A 21,749-nucleotide genomic window follows, 5' to 3' on the forward strand; every position below is an offset into this window, starting at 1 on the left:
AGTGTTGCAGGAGTGAGATGAAGCAATAAGGGAGGTAGAGAGGCCATAGTGAAAATAGAATGGGCATTTCAAGGGTTATTTGGAGACGAGGGCTCTTTACCTGATGGATCTTGATGCGGTGTTTAGACTTCTCACTTCTGCTAATTTCATGCAGCCAAATGCAATTTTACACACCGACTCGTACTTGAAAATTAAGGAAATGTAAATATATATGGTACACATGTTGAAATTATTATTTCAACATGTTGAAAGCATTTTTAAGTCTTTAAGCTGCAGTTCAAGCTGCCGTTTAAAAAAATAAATAAATAAAAAATAAAAAATAAAAAAATATATATTTTTTCTTTTCCCATTCAATATGTGTATCAATACAATCTGCACACTGACAAGTGATTAGCTAAACTGCAGATCGATCCGTTCTCTTGTAATCGATCGCTTGCTCCGGTTATTTAATTCAGTTCTTGCACAGCATTGTGGGCAATGTAGTCCTGGAATATGATTGACTGGGCAGTTACTAGATACAATTGGTGCACTGCTAGAGAGAGAGCAGGACTCAAGAGCGAGAGCGTATCAGAAGGGGAAGGGGGCTGTCACTTTGGATCCTACATTAGAAACATTAAAAATATGTTTAAAACATTTTTTTTTTAAATGCTACAAGTATTTTCTCAGAGTACAGAACTGATGTAATAAAAAAAAAAAAAAAAAAACACACATATAGGATATTGCTTCAACTGCTACTTTAAATGTATCTGGAATTACATCACAATAGTCACGTGGCCCTTCTACTTCTAAATATTTTCTGATCTAGCCCCTTTGGACTATTTGAAGAGCCCTGCTGCCTGACAGCCTATTTACCCCAATGGTACGTAAAAGTGACATCAAGCACTGGAAAGTGTCTCGTGGCAGCAGACTGCTTAGTAAATATGAGATTTATTCTGGGTGATTGATGCCTTTTTTGTAACCAAAATCTGCCACCTATAAGCATTTTTAAATCATTATTTTAAGTTAGGTACTTAAACCTGGTATGTTGTTCCCAGTTCTAGGAATAAAGGAATAAGGAACAGTCCTTAGATCTTCACAGGTATGGTGAATGGTGATGTCATCTGAGGTGGACCTGGCACTCTGAGTCGCGGCCGCGAGGAGGAGATACACGCGGGGTCCAGCCTCCACACACACCGCGCAACAGCTCCTCAAGCCTGCGGACGGCACGTTGTAATCCGTTTTGTAAGGTCGTATAGCATGTGAGTGCACTGGCTGTTTGATCTTATTTTGTTTTATTAAATTTGTACTGTACTACACCATTGGCATTTTATTATCTTATATGCGTATTGGGACTGTCATCGATCCATGTGGAGAGGGCGCTAACACCTGAAGACCCACTACATCAAATTGTGTACATCAGAACACCAGCTAAAGATACCTTTCAAGGCCTCTTTCTATCTACTTTGATGTAAGTAGCTAGTGGCTGTGTGGATGGGATCTCCATTATCAGAGAGTATTGCGCAATGGTTTTCTTGTCTTGTCCGATTTCAGATATATACTTACCAGCATAAGGAATTCTGGAAGATTACCTGTGAAGATCTAAGGACTGTTCCTTATTCCTTTATTCCTAGAACTGGGAACAACATACCAGGTTTAAGTACCTGGTAGTGCGCCAAGGACTTTATTCTCTTTGTTGTCAATTCGTTTATAGCCCTATGGAAAGGCTTCATATTTAATCCTAGGCAGCCCTCCCCCCCTCCCTTCCCCCTCAATCTTGGTGGTTGTGGGGTCCATTGTTTATGGTTATTCTTGCACAGTTTGGGTTAATCATTTTTTGCACATGGTTATGTTGATTCACTTTCATTTTGTTAAAATCATCACGGATTAGTAATAGGTTGAGCGCTTGTTTTGTAGTTTAGGTTCTCTTTTTATCATTATTTTAAGTTAATTTGTGAACACGGTGAGATGAGACTAAGGAGGCCTTTGATTTCCTGTCGCTACTTCCTTTTTTATCTGCTGCCACTGTATGCTCAACAAGAGTTTGCACAGGCAAATCCCCTACTCCTTCCTCTTTCCTTACTTTCCCAGGATATCTAATAAGCACAGGGTGGGATAAGGGTAGAAAAGCAATTTGTGCTTAAATTCCAAAAAAGCAAAAGCAGACTGATCTTTACATTTATTTAGGGAAGACAATTCGATGGTTACGTTATTTACAAAATGTTGCTTGTTGGTCAGCTTACATTGATTGCACCTTTAACGCCTCACTGAGTGCTGATACTGACACTCCTCAAGTCATGAACACAAGCAAGGCCAAATAATGGAAAAGGTCATTCATACGTGGATCTGTTTGTTGTCGTGATAGATAGAACACTGATGCCCAGATCCACAAACCTCTGTTACGTGACTTAAAGCTGCAGTTCAAGCAATATCCTGCATGTGTGTTTTTTTTAATAAATCAGTTCTGAAGTAAGAAAAAATACTTTTAGCATTTGCTGTTTTAAAAAAAACAACAACTTTGAAAGACCAATTTTCTTGTATTCTATTTTAACAAGCATTCTTGTTCCTATAGCAACCATTTACATTCCCCAGATCTAAAGATGTCGCCAAACTTCGCCGATCAATAGACGGAGAACGAATTGACCGGCAGCTATGCAGTTCTTTAGGTAAGTAGAGATTGCCCACATGAAACTATTGAAGTAAAAAAAAAAAAAAAAAAAAAAAAAAAAAAAAACGGGAGCTTGAACTGCAGCTTTAATTGATATTAAGGCTAATGGTGCATCTTCAAAGGACAAGAACGTAATGTTAAGTAATGTTGTTTTCTCCCGTGAAGAGCATGGTGTTAACTCTAATAGGCCAGAATCTCCTATGCATTGAAAAGTCCCCGGTCATGTGATGCGAGACATTTCCATGCATAGGAGATACTGACACCCCATAACGGGACCCCTGCTGTGTTAATCCGATGGGCCATTATAGTCTGCCCCCCGGCAAAACTTGTGCGGATCACGGGGAGATCTCAAAATCCATTTCAAGATTTGTGCGAATAACGGCCGCTGCATCTGTAGGCATGAGTTAGGCTGAGTCCATAGAGCCCTCCGGGGGCGTGCCTGGGGGCGGGCCAGTGACATCACGGAGCTGGTTCGCCCACATTGGGCGAACCGCTCACGTGACCGGCCACCCGCTCCCGTGAGCGCTTAAACTAAAAAAAAATTGTCGGCTACGTCTCCGCATGCCTGCGCGAGCACCTGCTAAAGCCGCTCTCATTGCGGCTGCAGGGGCTCACTGGCAAGCGTGAGCGTGGCTCAGCGCGGGTCAGCGTCTAAGCGCTGACCATGCCCGCGGCCTTAACTAGCACAGTGTTATATCCAATGTTATTTGCTTCTCCTCTTTCTCGCCACTGCAGCACAAGCCCAAGTTTAGGGTCTGGATCGCATTAATGCTGAAACAATTATGGTCACGTTACTGGAAGATAACACAACGTTATGCTCCAATATCGTGGCATTAAGTCTATGCTATTAAGATATGGAACAGCCATTGTTTTTGTACTTAATTAGCTTTGAGGATACGCGCTAAACTATGTGAACATAATGTGCAGTCCTGTTTTAGGCAACGTCATGTTATGAGCCCTGATTTAACTGCGCTTTCTGAATCTGGACCTCAGAGTAAAATCTCACTCATTAGCAGACAGGGTCAATCATTCCACACATCAGTGGTCCAATAACTTACATTTAAGATCAGAATTTGTTTAATAAAGGGCAGAGTAAATGACTTCAGTATTAGGCGTTACCTTTTTGTACTTGAACAATTGATTTTTTAGGACAAGCTTTCAAAAATTCTCTCTCTTCCTCTGGACAAGTATTGCTTGACCTATAATATAAGAGGGAGAGCTCTCAAAAGCTTGTCCTATAATATCAATTGTTAGTCCAAATAAAAAAAGGTATCTCCTAATACTGAAGAGTCATTTACTCTGCCCTATCGCAACTGGACTAACACGGCTTTTTCTATTTCATTAAAGTGTTAATTCTTGGTATGCAACCTACCCTTCCCAATGATGTGAAATGCTGGTGCTGAACAGCTATGAAGGGGTGATGTCATATTAGACATTTCCGCACAGTTTGGGGACTGCTTTCAGGCACTGAATTTGTAAAGAGGGGCAGATTAATCATGGGGGACATTGCTGGCAAATGTGAGACCAGCTGCAAGGAGGTGTTTATTATTCGAGCAGCACAAAATGAAACATCTGTGGTAGCAACATGTACGATAACTCGTCAACTGCCAGAGAGGCCTGTAATTCATTGCACTGTATTACAAGCGGCTCTGGCAACACAGGAGTTAAAGGTGAATTCATTCTCAGTCGATTCCAAAATCAGGTTTTCTAATAAATTTTTGCTCCATTGGCTTCTATTTCTCTGCTAATTTCCAATACAATGATTACTGCTATGGAATGTTTGATACAGGAAAAGTTGAGTTAACCCTTACAGTGCCCTAATGACGTACCATGGAAAGTCATGGACGCTGGCTTGGCCGAGGCCTTTATCACGCAGCAGGTACGTCATCACCTCTTGCTGTTTTTTTTGGGGGGGGCTTTTCGGGCTGAATGCACCAACGGTGCGGGCAGTCCCATTGAAACGTAAGCAGAACCCTCCTTCACTTGCGTTGCGTGATGGGGGAAGTGCTGGATAGGTTAAAGTAGCAATTCTCCAACTTTTCTGCATGGGTTTCCCAGAGCACAGGTGCCCCAACCCTACAGTACCTCCATTTCAATTCATTTATTTTCAGGGCTGCATGGTGGTTGGAAAATGGCCTCTGGCAACTTTGGAGCCAGCAGACCAATCAACATGGCTGCCAGCAAATTCTTAACTAGTACATCTATCAGAGACTCAATGTCAAACTGGGCCTCCAATAGAAAGCTTATGCTTTTCTTCCCCAGGACCTCTGCTGTAGTGAATGTCTGACTCCCTAACTGAGGGATAAGGCGTGTGACTAGAGATGTGCGAACAGTTCCCAAAAGTTTATGAATTTGCTGCAAAATATTTAGGGGGGGAAAAAAAACCAAAAAAAAACAATGTGACCTTTTTTGTTAAAAAATATATATATTTATGTGAATTTTTTGTTGATTTTTTGTTTGTTTTTAAAAAAAATATTTCTCTAGATTGAGACATTTTCATAAACGTTACTAAGAAAATTGCAAAGCAAGTTCTGGGCATTTCGCACATCTCTGCCGGTGACTCTCAGTGTTGCCAAACTACTACCGTTTCAACATGAGTTCCTGGATTTCCACGTGCAACGATTCACAGAACTGCGACGGTTTGACAAACCGTAATGCATTGTGCTAACAGTTACAATGTCTTGCCGTTGGGTTCGTGAACATTGTCACGTTTTTTTCCAAGAAATGTGAATATTCGAGAAACATTTTACCCACGTAGGTTTTGTCATTTTCCACCATTTTGTTACAAAAGTTTGCGACTTTCACCAAACTTACAGAAATACGAGCATATACAACAGCTCGAGCCGGCACCTGGTCAGACATGAGCCGGCACACCTTGAGGGTTGGTTGAAGTGCTATTGTGTTCAGCACCCTCCCACTAGATGTATTGCACTTACATACAGTGAAACACAGGCAGAGGGGACTCCTAACCTTCAGGATTAGGTAAAAATAGCCGTGGCCCGGGGGCTTAGCACACCCTCTGCCCTGCACAAAGAGCATGATGCCTGTCAGCCAGCAGCATCCTCACTGTCACTGTTTATAGCCAACTCAGTAAATCAATGCATCATCATCGCTTGACTCAGTCAGATTTAGTTATCGTTGATCATCACATACGCAATGTCAGTATCAATGCAGCTAAATTCCAGTTTAAACTCCATATCTGCTAATGGTGTATTTCTGTGTGTCTATGCTCCAGTTATAGTGTTTGCAGTGAAGGATTTCAAGCACTTTTCTCTCCGGAAAATCACGTTTTTAAAGCTTGGCGAATCCGTGCAAAATTTTAAAGACTTCACAAGCGGCAAAAGTGCAAAGTTCAGCTGTTGAAGTGAACATGTGAAAAGGTTTCCATACATCTCTAATTAGAGTAGGGCAGTGAAAGAGAAGGAAAACGCGCCCACGGGATCAGAAGAAATATATTGATAAATACAATTTATCAGATAAATTTACCAAGCAGTAATATATATATATATATATATATATATATATATATATATATATATATATATATATATATATATATATATATATATATATATATATATATATATATATATATATATATATATATATTACTGCTTGGTAAATTTATATAAATTTATATATATATATAGCCACTGTAAATATTACTGTATGTTCATTTGCATGTCTTAGACAGGTCTGCAACCCAGTCTTTCCCCATTGTCACCCAGCATACAGCGCTTCCACTGCAGCAAGGGATTCTGGGAAATGACATGCAAATCAGCACTCAGTGCCACCTTTTGTCTCAAACTCGTATTACACATTGAGGATTGGCTTGTGTAATACGAGCTTGAGACAAAAGGTGGCACTGAGTGCTCATTTGCATGTCATTTCCCAGAATCCCTTGCTGCAGTGGAAGCGCTGTATGCTGGGTGAAATTGGGGAAAGACTGGGTTGCAGACCTGTCTAAGACATGCAAATGAACATACAGTCATATATATATATGTATATATATATATATATATATATATATATATATATATATATATATATATATATATGTAGAGGTATCAGTACCCTGTTAGTCGAGCTTCAATAATCAAAAAATAAATAGATGATACCGTTCTGTGGCTAACGAAATGCTTTTATTTGTTCGAGCTTTCGAGATACACTGATCTCTTCTTCCGGCGATGTTACAATGAATGAAGCAAGCAAAAGCTATACTATAAACAGTGTCTATTGGAATGTTATCTGTGCTGGTCCTTCCCCCGGTGTGGATGTGTTATATGGCTGCAGGTGTCAAAAGGTACCTGAAAGCAAGTGATGAAAGAGTGTGTATGTGTATCAGTGTGAATTAACATGAATGGAGAGCCCACAGTATATACAGTGCTTTACACAAGGTGTGTGTGGAGTGAGAGGGATATAAATGGTGTGGGTGGGTGTGGAAATGTGAGAGTTAGTAGCATAACTAAAAGTGTGTGTGGATACTATGTGGTCCCTATTGGTGTATAGGGATGGAAAAACAAGGAGTATAAGTATGTGTGAGAGACAGCTGTGTGTGCATACATATAGCACAGTATGTACAGACATGGCCTATAGCGCTCATGGGAAGAGAGTTCACTTGTGTCAGGAATGACTCATAACATTTCGATCTCTGTTTAGGCCACTGCTAAGTGTCCCGAACAGTTGCATAAATTTGTATTCATGCAACCCTCTCTCTTTCGGTGTTTTAAGATTACCTTTGAGTATGGCAACCCTCAGATCGTTCATCTTATGGCCAGAGTCAGAGAAATGTTCGCCAACAGGACTGTCTCTTGTTCCGCGTGTGATGCTGTGGCGGTGCAGGTTCATTCTCTTGTTTAGCCCCTGCCCTGTCTCACCTATGTAGTAGCAGCCCCCTGGGCATTTCATGCACATGATGAGGTACACGACATTGCTGGAGGAACAGGTGAACCTTCCTCTGATTTTGTATTCCCGATTCCTTTGTGGTATTTGTATTGTGTCCGCTGTGTAGAGCATTGCGCAGGTTTTGCATCTTGGGTCCTGGCATGGTTTTGTCCCGCATTCAGTTGTACTGCTGAATACTTTACTCCTCACCATAATATTCTTGAGATTATGGGGTTGTCTGTATGATAATAAGGGTGCTTCAGGGAAGACCTGTTGCAGTCTTGTATCTTCCTGGAGGATGGGTTGTAGTTTCCTGGCGATCTTGCGTAGGGCTCCTAGGTGTGGGTTATATGTGACCACCAAAGGTACCCTGTCGCTTGTCTCCTTCTGTTTGTATTCAAGGAGATCAATTCTTGGTATTCTGGTGGCTTTGTGAATTTGCTGGTCTACAATTCTGTGGTTGTACCCACGGTTTATAAAGTCTGATCTCAAGGCTTTAATCCGCTGGTCTCTGTCTGCTGTGTCGGAGCATATCCGGTTGTATCGTATGGCTTGACTGTAGATGGTTGCATGTTTGGTGTGTATGCTCAAATAGCTGGCTCTGTCTGTAGGTTTGCGGTATACAGAAGTCTGTAGTTGGTTGTTCTTTATAGTAATGGTGGTGTCTAGGAAATGTACTTCATCCGGAGAATGGGTGAGTTTGAGGTTGATGGTCGGGTGGAACGTATTGAAGTTGTCATAGAACTGTAGGAGGTCATGTTCGCCAGAGGTCCAAATCAGGAGGATATCATCGCTGTAGCGAAGGTATGTAAGGGGTTTCAAGTGACAGGTGGAAAGCCACGTCCAGCCATATAACACATCCACACCGGGTGAAGGACCAGCACAGATAACATTCCAATAGACACTGTTTATAGTATAGCTTTTGCTTGCTTCATTCATTGTAACATCGCCGGAAGAAGAGATCAGTGTATCTCGAAAGCTCGCACAAATAAAAGCATTTCGTTAGCCACAGAACGGTATCATCTATTTATCTATTTATTTTTTGATTATATATATATATATATATATATATATATATATATATATATATATATATATATATATATATATATATATATATTAAAAAAACACACTGACCATGTAACAATGGCTATTAATCTACATACACACAAAGTACATCAACAACTGACAAGCCAATTGCTGCCAGGGTATGAGTGGTATCACAATACCCAGACATTATATGTCCAACAAGGACCATTTATACTGGTCTTAATCAGGCAAATAGCAACATAGCGTGCAAATAATATACAAAGAGTATACCCAGAGGAAAACAAGGTTAAATGGCAAGTAAATATAATACAATGTAAACTTATGAAAATGCAAATAGCTCTGGGTCGAATCCAGAAAATAGGGCAGGCGCCAATCGCAAATGTAAAGTCCGAACGCAACCAGCACCTGCTACTGTCTCCCCTCCTCCCTATACAACACTGGCTATTGCTGCTGAAGTTGCTGATTGCGTAACCTCGAATGATCTCAACGCGTTTCGCACGTTGGTGCTTCGTCAGGGGCTCAGTAGGGGAGTTGTTTGTAACCATCACCTCTGGAAATCGCAGCCACACCGCATTTAATAAATGACCATGGAGTTAACTGGCAATTAGATTAAATATGATATTTAGATTGCTCTTTGGCCATCACCACAACCATGGTCTGTCTGGTCAGGGTTCTCGAAGGAGAGAGTTATAGATCACTGCTGTAGGACAACACATGAACAACATATTAGAGTCATACAGGCCACCTCGTGGTGGCGCCTATCAAGGAGATTTACAGTAGCAGAGAAATTGAAGCAGATTACATCGTATCCCTCTGGCTTTTATTAGAACAGGGGTTCTCAACTCCTGTATTCGAATGTCACCACTTATGTCTGAGAGAAAGCAGATAAATTATACATGTTGCAGTCTTTCTAATAGGAATCGGGAATTGTCCAGTATGACTTAAGCCGCAATAATGTAAAAGTACTCATTTAACAATGTTCTACAATTTAGCAAAGCTGCTTAATATTTTAAGTTATGCTCAAAAGTTGGCCTTAAAGCTTAACTTCAAAACATACGATAACTAATTTGTCTGATATATGTCTTTATCAACATTTATTAATATGTTTCAATGTATGTATGTGTAGCCCTCTTTCCTGCTGATCTAGAGCGACTACTAGTCCTGCATGTACCTGCTGGCTCAGCGAGATCTGGGCCTCCGCTAACTGGGAGCCTGGGGTAATATTAGGGTCTTGGCAGCGCCCCCACTTACCCAGGATCCCCAATAAGTGAGATTCCCCTAGGTAAGAATAACGATAACACACTTCCACTTGATAACCGTTTACTAATACGTAATGGCAGAACCTTATCTTATACCTGTGTAACGGGTATTCCCTGCAGTCTGACCCACCCAATCTCATATTGGCCCGTGTGGTCTAACCCGCCCACATTACATGGTCATGTCTGGTGGTGCACCTGTAGGCAACAGGACTCCTGAGTCTCCCGCATGATGATATTAGGGGATTGTCACTCCAGACAGGCAGCTGAGGTAGTGGGTGCGAGTCCTACCTACATCACGTGCAGCGCCTCCACCTCATCAGGATCTATGCGTCTGCAAGGAGATGGTCCTGATGAGGAACTCCTTCTTGGTGGTGATTGCCCCTGGAGAGTAATTTCAGACTCACACCATGGGGTTCTCGTTGAACAAGCCATCTTTATTGTTGATGCGGTATGGGCCAGCTGCCCTTCACAGTTAACAGCTCAGCCGCACATCTTTCCGTCCTCCCCTTTAAAAAGGTACGCCCTCCCAATGGAGTGGGATCCCCTCTCCCTCGCAGGGAGATCACCCCTGTGCCAGGTCCAGCCTTTTCTGGCTGGATATAGAACAGTGCCACTTGTTACTGCACTAGTGGGCACATTGATTCCATCTCATCAATTACTGCTCCGCACTTCACCTCGCAGCATCAACACTAACTTTTGGCAGTGCGGTGCCTTATATACCTCAGGAGGCAGGCACATCTCTGAGGTCACTAACTGTGGACTCAGAGCATGTAGCCACTCCCATCCATACATAGGGCACCTCACCAGGGTGTGAGGGCAAACCTCCATGATTACTGCTGGCATCCCTGTAACTTACCAGGTTTACTGCCAGCAGAGGAGACAACTGCAGACCATTTTACATGCATGGCTACACCTGTTAATGATAATACACTTATGATAACACATATGAATGGCTGACATGCAACAACATATATCTGTGGCTTGGCCACTCTCCTATAGAGTAATGTCACTTTCCCACCCCCGCGTGCACCCCACCCAGCTTCCCAGGTGGTTTAACGTTTCAGGTCCAACATCAGGAGATGGAAGGTCCCATGTTGGACCGGGACCGTTATATTCTTCACTGTTGGGGTTATAACAATATTTTTCATTTGCATTCATACAATACTGGCACCATGTTGCACACTACCAATGCCATGGTTACCGGGCTATTCTAAGGATACTGTACCAACTATTTTACCGTGTTTACTGTATTGACAATTAAAAAAAAAAAGTAGTGATACTGTGCCTAAATTATTATTGGTATCTTGTTGACATACAGTCTTCCCTTTCTTTTCCTCAGAGTGCATTTATTAGGGACTTTTTTTTTACCTTTCAGGGATCACTTTTGGTATATTTATGACTGTTTTCCCTTTATGCACCTCGTTGTGATCTAGTGATACTATATATCATTAAGCATTTAGGCTGAGCGGTAAGGTCGTCACCATATAGTGCCTTGATACTGTGCCTAACCTAAATTTGCAATCTGGTCTATATTAGGGCAAAGATCTTTGGATTACATTTTAGGAAGGTTTACACAACACCGATTAAAAAGAGAAAGGGAGACATACATACATACATACATACATATATATACAGCTAAACCCCGTTATAACGCGCCTCGTTATACCACGATTCGGTTATAACGCGGTTTTCCCGTGGCTCCCGTTTTTAAAAAAAAAAATTAAAAATTAAAAAAAAAAAAAAAAAAATCCATTTTTTTTTTGCACACTGCACACACTGCACACACTCACTGCACACACACTGCTCATTGCTCAAACTGCCACACTGCACACTGCACACACACTGCTCATTGCTCACACTGACACACTGCACACACACTGCACACTGCACACACACTGCTCATTGCTCACACTGCACACACTGACACACTGCACACACACTGCACACTGCACACACTGACACTGCACACACACTGCACACACACTGCACACACACTGCTCATTGCTCACACTGCACACACTGACACACTGCACACACACTGCACACTGCACACACACTGCTCATTGCTCACACTGCACACACTGACACACTGCACACACACTGCACACTGCACACACACTGCTCATTGCTCACACTGCACACACTGACACACTGCACACACACTGCACACACACTGCACACTGCACACACACTGCTCATTGGACACACTGCACACACACTGCACACTGCACACACACTGCTCATTGCTCACACTGCACACACACTGCACACTGCACACACACTGCTCATTGCTCACACTGCACACACACTGCACACTGCACACACACTGCTCATTGGACACACTGCACACACACTGCACACTGCACACACACTGCTCATTGCTCACACTGCACACACTGACACACTGCACACACACTGCTCATTGCTCACACTGCACACACTGACACACTGCACACACACTCCTCATTGCTCACACTGCACACACTGACACACTGCACACACACTGCACACACACTGCACACTGCACACAATTATTATATAGAAATAAACAGACAACTGCACTTTAACAGATGTATTTTGCCTGTACAACGTCTTGTGACTTTTGTTTCACAAAGTTAAGGGGGTGGGAAGTCATTGTGCTGTGGGGTTGGGGGGGTGGCGGGGCCCTGCGCTGCGGCTACGGCGGGCCCTGTACTGCGGCGGGGGGGGGGGGGGGTTAGCGGTCTGTGTGTGTGAGTGCGAGTGCCTGTCTGTGTGTGTGTGTGTGAGTGCGTGAGTGCCTGCATGTGTGTGCGCGCGTGTGTGTGTATGAGTGCGTGAGTGCCTGTGTGTGTGTGTGTGTGTGTATGTGTGTATGTATGAGTGCTCCAGCCCGAGTCCGTGGAGGGAGGGGGGGGGAGAGTAGCGGGTCCCTCCTGCAGCCAGTGGAGGGAGTGGGGGGAGAGTAGCAGCTCCCTCCTGCAGTCCGGGGAGGGGGGGGAGAGTAGCAGCTCCCTCCTGCAGTCCGGGGAGGGGGGGGGAGAGTAGCAGCTCCCTCCTGCAGTCCGGGGAGGGGGGGGGGAGAGTAGCGGGTCCCTCCTGCAGCCCGTGTAGGGAGGGGGGGGGAGAGTAGCAGCTCCCTCCTGCAGTCTGTGGAGGGAGGGGGGGAGAGTAGCGGGTCCCTCCGCTCAAGCCACGCCCCCCCTCCCTGTCAAACCTCCCACCTCCCGCTCCGGCTCTTACACTTACTTACACACACACTCAGACACGTACACACACTCACAGACACTTACACACACTCACACCCACATACACACACCCATATACACACACACACTTTCTCTCCCATATATACATACACACACACACTCTCTCACTCTACACAGACGGGGGGTGGGGTCGGAGCAGAGGAAAGGCCGCGACCAGCACCACCACCCGCTCCCCCCCCTCCTCCCGCGCAGGCAGCGGGAGCGCCAGGGACAGCGGTGGGGAGAAGAAACCCCCCGCTACCACCTCCATGCAGGCAGCGGGAGCACCGGGGACAGCGGTGGGGAGAAGAAACCCCCCGCTACCACCTCCATGCAGGCAGCGGGATCTGAGGTAAGCGGCGACCTGAGGGACATCCCCGCTCCCATCTCCTGCCCCGCGGGCTGTCACGCGGTGACAGGGGGAAGCGGGGACAGGAGGGACATCCCCGCTCCCATCTCCTGCCCCGCGGCCTGTCCCGCGGTGACAGGGGGAAGCGGGGACAGGAGGGACATCCCCGCTCCCGTCTCCTGCCCCGCGGCCTGTCCCGCGGTGACAGGGGGAAGCGGGGAGCGGAGGGACATGCCCGCTCCCATCTCCTGTCCCGCGGGATGAATATGCGCTAAAGCGCGGCGGCCATTTTTTTCCCGCGACCCCGTTAGTAACGCGGTGGTCTCGGGGTGGACCCCGAGACCCGCGTTATAACGGGGTTTAGCTGTATATATATATATTTTATTTTTTTTTAAATATATCCGTCTTTAAAAAAAAATAAAAAAGTGAAAATGAAAGTTAAGTTCATTAATTAAAACAAGAGCGATACTCCAGTAGTATTCTCAGACCCTTATTCAATACGCTGTAAAGCCGCTTCCATGTGCTTGAGAAGATGTTAGTCTTATTTATTTGAATGGAGTCGATCTCTTCTCCTGCACAAGCAACTTGCCTCACCCCATATTAAGGCCGGGAGTCATCGACGGGCGGTGAGGGAAATGGCGCCCGTTCTAGCGGTAAGTGCCAATGACCGGGGGTGCCGTATCCTGTATCACGCTTTGCTGACTCTTGGACAACGTTAAATACTTCAGTGGCACGCTGACACAGTGCTGCTCAACTCCAGTCCTCAAGCCAGCCCTGTTCACCTAATGTACCCATGTATTTGTAACCATGTATCTGTCATCATAACTCTGTGCCCAGGACATACTTGAAAACAAGGGGTAACTCTCAATGTATTACTTCCTGGTAAAACATTTTGTAACTATGGAGCCCCTTTGGCTCCCCGGTTCCCCGTTCCTCTTCCCCTTACCTTCACCAGTGAGAAGGCAGTTGCGGGGGCAAACGCGTCTCCTGGTGGCATTGGAGAAACGGCGCCGCCATCTTTATTATGTCCGCGCGGGGGCTTGCGCAGACGCGACGCGGCGGCCATGACAGGGAGTGAGAAAAGGCGCTCCATAGTCAGGGACCTCCCCCAGTTTGCCTCCTCTAAGCGCGACATGGAGCGTTTCATTCGCCATGTGGTGGACCGAGGAAAAGGTCAAGACCTCCTGGCCTACCGCATCCATGCCGCAGATGGCCGGGTAAAGGTCTGGCCAAGAGACACTGCGCTGTTCCTTTCACCAGGGGGAGGAAGTAGCTTGGAACCAGAGACTGTAGCACATGACAATCTCAAAGAGTCTACAGAGACTCCAGTGTCGGTAAAGGGGACTACTCAGGCGGAGGCTCAAAAAAGTAAAAGTGAGGTACCCCCATATTATCAGTTAGGGGCACCCCACGATTGGTCTCAGCAAACAGCTAACACTCAGCTGGCCTCGGGTATAACTGTTGTGATTAAGTTATGCACTGTTGACGTTAAAGCACCTGTGATAAGTTGTATATACTATGCACTGCATTTTCATTATATAACTTTATTATGCTGTGTGACGCTGTCCTTCAAGCGGGGACGTTGGTATTTCCACCAAGGGGAGAATGTAGAATGTTCCCCGTTCCTCTTCCCCTTACCTTCACCAGTGAGAAGGCAGTTGCGGGGGCGAGCGCGTCTCCCGGTGGCATCGGAGAAACGTCACCGCCATCTTTGTTATGTCCGCGCGAGCGTGGAGGCTCGTGCATGCGCAGATGCAACGCGGTGGCCATGACAGGGAGTGAGAAGAGGCGCTCCATAGTCTGGGACCACCCCCAGTTTGCACATGCGCAGTTAGCAGCGGCGGCGGCCATTACACAGCGCGCACGAGACCCCAATGTTAAAGAGGGCCATAAAAGACTACAATTCCCAGCAACCTCTGGGGGCTGCACTTTCACCTTGGTCACAGGCAGCCAGACAGCCAATAGAGCTTGCAGATTCTCCTGCTGGAGAAGGATACATTGTTGTGTGCAAAGTGAGGAAGCAGACTGTGAAGCACATGAGTCAGTTAGGCTAAGGAGACAGTGGGGGAAGGAAGGGAGGCAGAGAGCTGCAAGCTTCTGCCCTAGACCAGAAATCCCCTGGGCTAGAGTTGAGGTCCTGACTCCCCACTAGTGAGGGTGGGTGGTCATAGGGACAGGCCCTTAGGTAAGGACCCTGTGCCTTCAGCTGTGTGCTAGGCAGGGACAGAGTGTCAGTTGGTGCTGGGATAAGGTAGGGAAAGGTGTGTGTAGGGAGCAGTGCTTCTACACTAGGCCAGGTTACCCCCTAGGTCCCAGCTAGGCCCAACTCCCCTTCAGTTCGTGGCTGCTTTAGGGAAGGCCCCTTAGGTAGAGACCTTGCCCTGTTAGCAGTCAGCTTAGTTAGGGACACATCTGCAGTGCTGTGTGCTCTGACAAGAAGGGTAAGTGTTACTGTGAATCATTCTCTGCAGAGCAGAGACAGAGACTGTCTGAGCGGTGAGCTTGCTCAGAAGGAGACCCCCATCGCCGAGGCTTCGGCGCTGGACACAGACGGGTCCATTTCCACAGTTCTGCGGTACCCGGTGGCAGGAGAGCCGGGCAGGTATTATTCAAGTCACCAAGTGCACCACCTATACATTTCATCTTAGTGGGCAGCGCTGTCCCACACGTGGGTGGGGTTGCGGGACTCTTGGGACTTTTGGGTACAAGGACTTTGGAAATACAGTGTGGATAGTTGTGCTTTGTAGTGTTACAGGGTGACACTGATGTTATGCACTGTTGATGTCATATGGTTAATGCACGTGTATTGTGTATTGTGTATTGTATTATCTGCATATAGTAAACCTGTGTTATATATACCTTTGGTGTATGTGGTTCCTGTGTGGGGTACATTCTACACTTCTAGAATTCTACATAGGTGGAGGCGCTGTAAGGAAGATCATTCCAGAGGAGTCACCCCAGACTCTCACTAGTGGAGGCTCAGACCTCCTGTGAGCCTGACAGGTATAACGCACCACACACCGGGTTACATATAGGCTCCCCCTCACATGCACTCTATCTGCGATTGGGGTAGGGGGGAATACCCGTTACAAATAAATAAACAGGTCAGGTTTTCAGGATATCCCTGCATCAGCACAGGTGGCTCAGTGGCCGAGTCGAAGACTGAGCTTCTGATTGTGCCACCTGTGCTGAAGCAGACTGATTGAGCCACATCTGCTGAAGCAGGGATATCCTGATAATCTGACCTGTGGGGGGGTTCTTGAGGACTGGAATTGAGCACCCCTGTGTAAGGTAGTAATTTATATGGAGTGGTTCCTCGGTGTACAATCACACATCATACTGTACAGTGCTCATGAGAAACGTTACATACGGTACAGTTGCTTTGACCCATACGTTTTGTTTTGGCAACAGCCTATTAAACCAGGCTAAATGCAACACAGCTGTGCACATTTCCACAAAAATGAACCTTTCACAATTCCACAAAAATGTACTTTTAGCTGAGTCACTGTGAAGAACAGCAAGCACCCCCTTCTACATTGGGAAACACAAAATATCCGGAACTGCCACTTGGACACTTCCTCCTGAAAATCCACATGCAGCAATGCAGAGTATGACAGCATATTCCAATGATACAGCGCGTCTTCTATTAACAGACCAAAGGAACATTATTGGGGCTCTCCAGGATAAAAACTTTACCTGCACTGTCTATAAACTTTCCAAACCCATGCAGAGAGCCCTACTGTGGGGAGGCATTTTCTGCTGAGTATTGCTTAAGATGAGATGCTATCAGGGAAGAGCAATGGACATAATGCTTGGTTAATGTAACTAATCTGGGCTGTACTCGATGGACATATGTCTTTTTCCAACCTCATCTACTATGTAACTATGTAACAAAGTATTAACACAAGGTTTTACATGTATACACACTCAGCTTTGATATACAATGCCACCATATTTAGTAAGTGTGAGCCAGCATGCCTCATTAAGTCATACACGTCTGTGTAAGCACTGGGAGTTTCCTCTGCTGCATTTAAAAGATTTGGTTTCCTAACCTTGCCATTATAAAATTAGTTGTTATTTGTTTCAGTGCTGCCCTGTTCCCAGTGTTGTGACAGCACAAATACTAAGCAATCCGTCTCTGCAAGCTTCCTAAAGGCAAACGGATTCACCAGAACAAGTTGTTCTTGTACTTTGGTGAATGAACAAGTTGCGAAGGCCCGTCAAAGAGTTAAACATACACATACACATACACACATATACATATACACACACATCAGTGCTGCATGTATTCATTGGAAAGCCACAGGAAATAAATATTGATTACATACCAACAGTCCGGCTCTAGCAGACTGAGTCCCCCTGCGTTTGAAGTTTGAATTCTCTGTTCCCTTTTCCTGGATTTTGCTGCTGGAAATGCTGTGTTTACAAGTGCATGGTATCTGACGTGTCAGCAGGGCTCCTCCCGCGATCACACTGAGCTGCAGTCAGAGAGAGGCACACAGTGTTTGTACAGCACGTTGGTTTCATAACTTGCAGTCTCACATTTCCTGTATGGGGTTCCTGTCAAAGGCCCGGCTTCACTAAACCCACTCCCCCTCCTTAACGTTACGCTAACCTCGCTGGCTTTTATTTATTTATAAAATGTTTTTACCAGGAAGTAATACATTGAGAGTTTCCTCTCCTTTTCAGGTATGTTTTGGGCACAGAGTTAAGATGACAAATAATTGGTTACAAATACAGTTACATAAGTGAGCAGGGTATACATTATATACAAGACATTGCATGCACAGCAAGAGATAATATATACAGACTAGCCGGGAATCAGAAGGAGGCAGATAACATGACTGATAACCAGGACTTAGGGCCTCATGCAGAGAGCAGCGCAATTTAAAATTGGAGAGGGGAATAAAAAGTAGCTTTAATGGAGAGTTTTTTTCTCCATATGCAGAAAGGTCCGAAAACTGCATTTAGAATCCTGTCTGCATATGTAGAGTTTCAACCAGCGCTATGAGCGCTGTTGAAACTTGTGGAAAAAAAATCGCGTTTTTTTTTTTCTCCCCCACCGGCCGCCGAGCTCCAGCTTCTTGCCAAATTTTTTTGTAGAAGCAAAATGTTGAAAATCGCGCCATTTTTTTGGCGCGAACAGCCGCTAGATGGCGATCGCGCCTCTCTGAATACGGCAGTTTTCAACACTGGAGAGATTTAGGTTCTCTCCAGCCGCGCGGCGAAATTTGCAAATAAAAAAAAAAAATGGCGCTTTTTTTAAAACTCGCCATTACCTGCCTTTCTACAGGCATTTTTCTCCAAAAAATGCCGCTATTCCCTTTACCGCTGCTCTCTGCATAGGCCCCTTAGTCCCTTTTACAACAGTGGCGTTATATACAGTATTTAAGTGCCATTAGTCTCAACATTAATGAGGTTAAGTGCTATTCAGCCCCCATTCACTAAACTCTGTTCAACTTAATGCCAGGAAGTGACATTGTTATTTAAGGCACACAAAAAACTGCCGTTACTGACCCCGAAACAAGGCTTGGGGAGGAGTAAAATAACTAGACTAGAGGATTAAAGTTAATGAAATAAATAATATTTTTTATTTATTAACTCCTTAGTACACCAAGTGACGAGCTAGCCGTGGGCAACCCCCACTAGACTACCTACCCTCCTTGCTGAGCAATGCCTTAGTACCCTCTGGCAAAGAAGAGGTTAACCCCTACCTTTCTCCCCTGGGGGGGCCTAACCACCTTCCCCGTAGCACTTACACCCATTAGCCAAAGCTGGCGGCAAATAGGGCTCTAGGTCATGGTATCAATACATAACCATATTTAAAAAAAAGCATACCATAAAGAAATATATACATGAAAATACAAATTTATATATATATATATATATATATATATATATATATATATATACTATAGATTGCGTCGGAGTTCACCTGCTTGAAGTGTGTATATATATATATATATATATATATATATATATCTCTATATAAAAAATATACATTACCGCATAGCAGCAAAAAGGAGACAGCACTCAGGTGAATGAAAATAAATGTATTAAATACAGCACATAACTCCAACGTTTCGATCCCACAGGGGGATCTTCCTCAGGGGGGTGCATGAAAATACAAATATATATATATATATACACACACACATATACTATAGATTGCGTCAGATTTCAGCTGCTTGAAGTGTGTGTATATATATATATATATGTGTGTGTATATGCATATGTATGAAACCCCCTTTCCCCATGACTATGGGAACTACGCGTACTGAATTACCTGTGGCTCACAGAAGGCCTCTGTCGCTGGGAGCCTGGGGTGAGCTCTCGCCCTTCTCAGTACAGTCCCTCCACCTGATGAGGGATCCTAACATTGCAGGATAACCCCTCTCAGGAACCCATACAGTGATGAGTAATACACACACAGGTACAATATAACTGTTTACTGACACTCGAATAATAATAATACCCACAATACAATGTCCCCCAACACAATAACCACACTATTCACCCCCCCGGCGGGGTTCCCCCAAAGTACCTGACCACCCTGGTGTCCACAGAACAATCCCACCCAAAGTGTGTGGAGTAGCGCTACCCCTGTGTGGAATCGTTGGTGCACGGTGGTACCTTCCTGGTCTCAGGCCAGACCAGGGTATACTGGAGATCCTTAATCAGCAGGGCCGCAACTTGATCCCACGACGCGGGGTCTGCCAAATCCCTCTCGCCTTACCGATAGTGTCCATCTCGAGGGAGCTCCAGCAGGACTGTCTCCGTTAAAGTCTCTAGTGTGGCCTGTGGTCTGGTCCCAGACCGCAGGCCGCAGATCACCGCATGGCGTCCGCCCACCGGTGCAGCAACACTTTCAATATACCAATACTAAGGGAAGCGTCCTTATCTGGGGCCTTCCCTACAGCACACACAATCTAGAAGGGCTCCGGGCCTAGCTGGGGCCTGCGGGCGAAGTCTGGCCTGGTCCCAGGGCTACTGGCACCCGGGACACTACCTCTTCCCTTGCTGTCCTCCTTCCAACTGGCGCATGCTGTCTTCGCTCCAAACTATATCCTTCCTTCTCTACTTAGCACCCTATTGGCTCTGACTGCCCATGTGGCGATTCCCCTCAAGGATCCTGGGACTTGTAGTCCCTCCCTATGTGTTGCGGAGCTATCCAAGATGGCCACCACAATGCTGCTGCATCGCTAAGATGGCCACCCCACCTCCCAATCGGAGCGGATCTCCGGCGGCAGTCTGGCAACTCCCCCTTCCGCACCGGAGATAAGAAGGGAGCCCGGCTACATACATATATATATATACACCCACCATACTTTATATAAGTTATGGTGGGTGCAAAAAGGCAACAGAATACCTTACCACAGTGGAGCACTGTATGCTAAGTGATAATGGTGAAAGGCAGGTTTGCAGACCTGTCTAAGGCTGCGCTCATAGTGCCTGCGACGCGAACGATGATGTCACCCGTCGCCATTGCGATAGTTGTAATGTAGGTTTAGGCGAAGTTGCTGGCTACAAGGCCAGTGACATCAGAAAGAGGGAAGGCAGAGGGACGGAGAAGCTCTCTAATTGGCCACAAGGGGAGACCATCACTGAAAAAAACAAATAACAGTAACTACCAGATTTTTGGTAGCGCTGTTGCTTGGTTGCGCCGTCGCGTGCACTATAAGCGCCGACGACGGCGACAATGCATTTGTTTCGATGCGCTGTCGCGTCACCGGGACAATAAGTGCAGCCTAAGACATATGAATGCGCTCACAAGTTATATTTTTATTTGATATACTGTATATATATATCAAATAAAAATATCACCTGTGAGTGCATTCACATATATATATAAAATACAGGAGCTGTGGGAAATTGGAAGTGTACATTGATGTACAGGGCACCGAGTACATTTCCAGGGGGGGATTTTAAACCCCAAGCCAGCTCTGTCCCTTGAATTCCCCCTTCACTGCCAGAGGGGCTTGTGGGGCAAAATGTGAAAGGCAGGGGAAAATGTATATATATTAAACTTCCTTCCAAAAGTGCTATACATTTGAGTGCTATATGTTATAAATTGTTCTTGCCCAAAAGTGCTAATTGAGTTTGCACCTTCACAGAGAAATCTCTTTAGGGAAGTGAAATTAAATCTCGATGTTCAGTACTTCTGTACGAGTTGGTTGTCGAAGAAGAGGAATTAGATCAGGAAATGCTAAATTAAGGAAGCAGACAATATCACAAGCAGAACTAGGATGGGACAATGTGGTCAATGCCATGTAAAACCTACAATGTAATATAAACTGTTTAACTCTCTTTTCCTGTCTTATGACTTCAATATTTGT

At 45.2% G+C, this 21,749-nt stretch overlaps 1 protein-coding gene across 6 annotated transcripts in view; it reads right to left on the minus strand.

The window, feature by feature from the left end:
• Positions 1 to 17,936, minus strand: part of SGK3 (serum/glucocorticoid regulated kinase family member 3) — a 117,516-nt gene extending 99,580 nt beyond the window's left edge. For 3 of the 6 annotated variants that reach the window (XM_075583917.1, XM_075583893.1, XM_075583889.1), the window contains exon 1: positions 17,742 to 17,936. The gene's annotated coding sequence lies outside the window, so the exon portion shown is untranslated. Of the gene's footprint in view, positions 1 to 3,763; positions 3,844 to 17,741 lie in introns of all 6 variants that reach the window. The other 3 variants (XM_075583911.1, XM_075583902.1, XM_075583926.1) reach the window with 2 other exon arrangements.
• Between the last annotated feature and the right edge of the window lie 3,813 nt (positions 17,937 to 21,749).

The sequence above is a fragment of the Ascaphus truei genome, chromosome 2 (genome assembly GCF_040206685.1).
Source record: "Ascaphus truei isolate aAscTru1 chromosome 2, aAscTru1.hap1, whole genome shotgun sequence".
Taxonomy (NCBI): domain Eukaryota; kingdom Metazoa; phylum Chordata; class Amphibia; order Anura; family Ascaphidae; genus Ascaphus; species Ascaphus truei.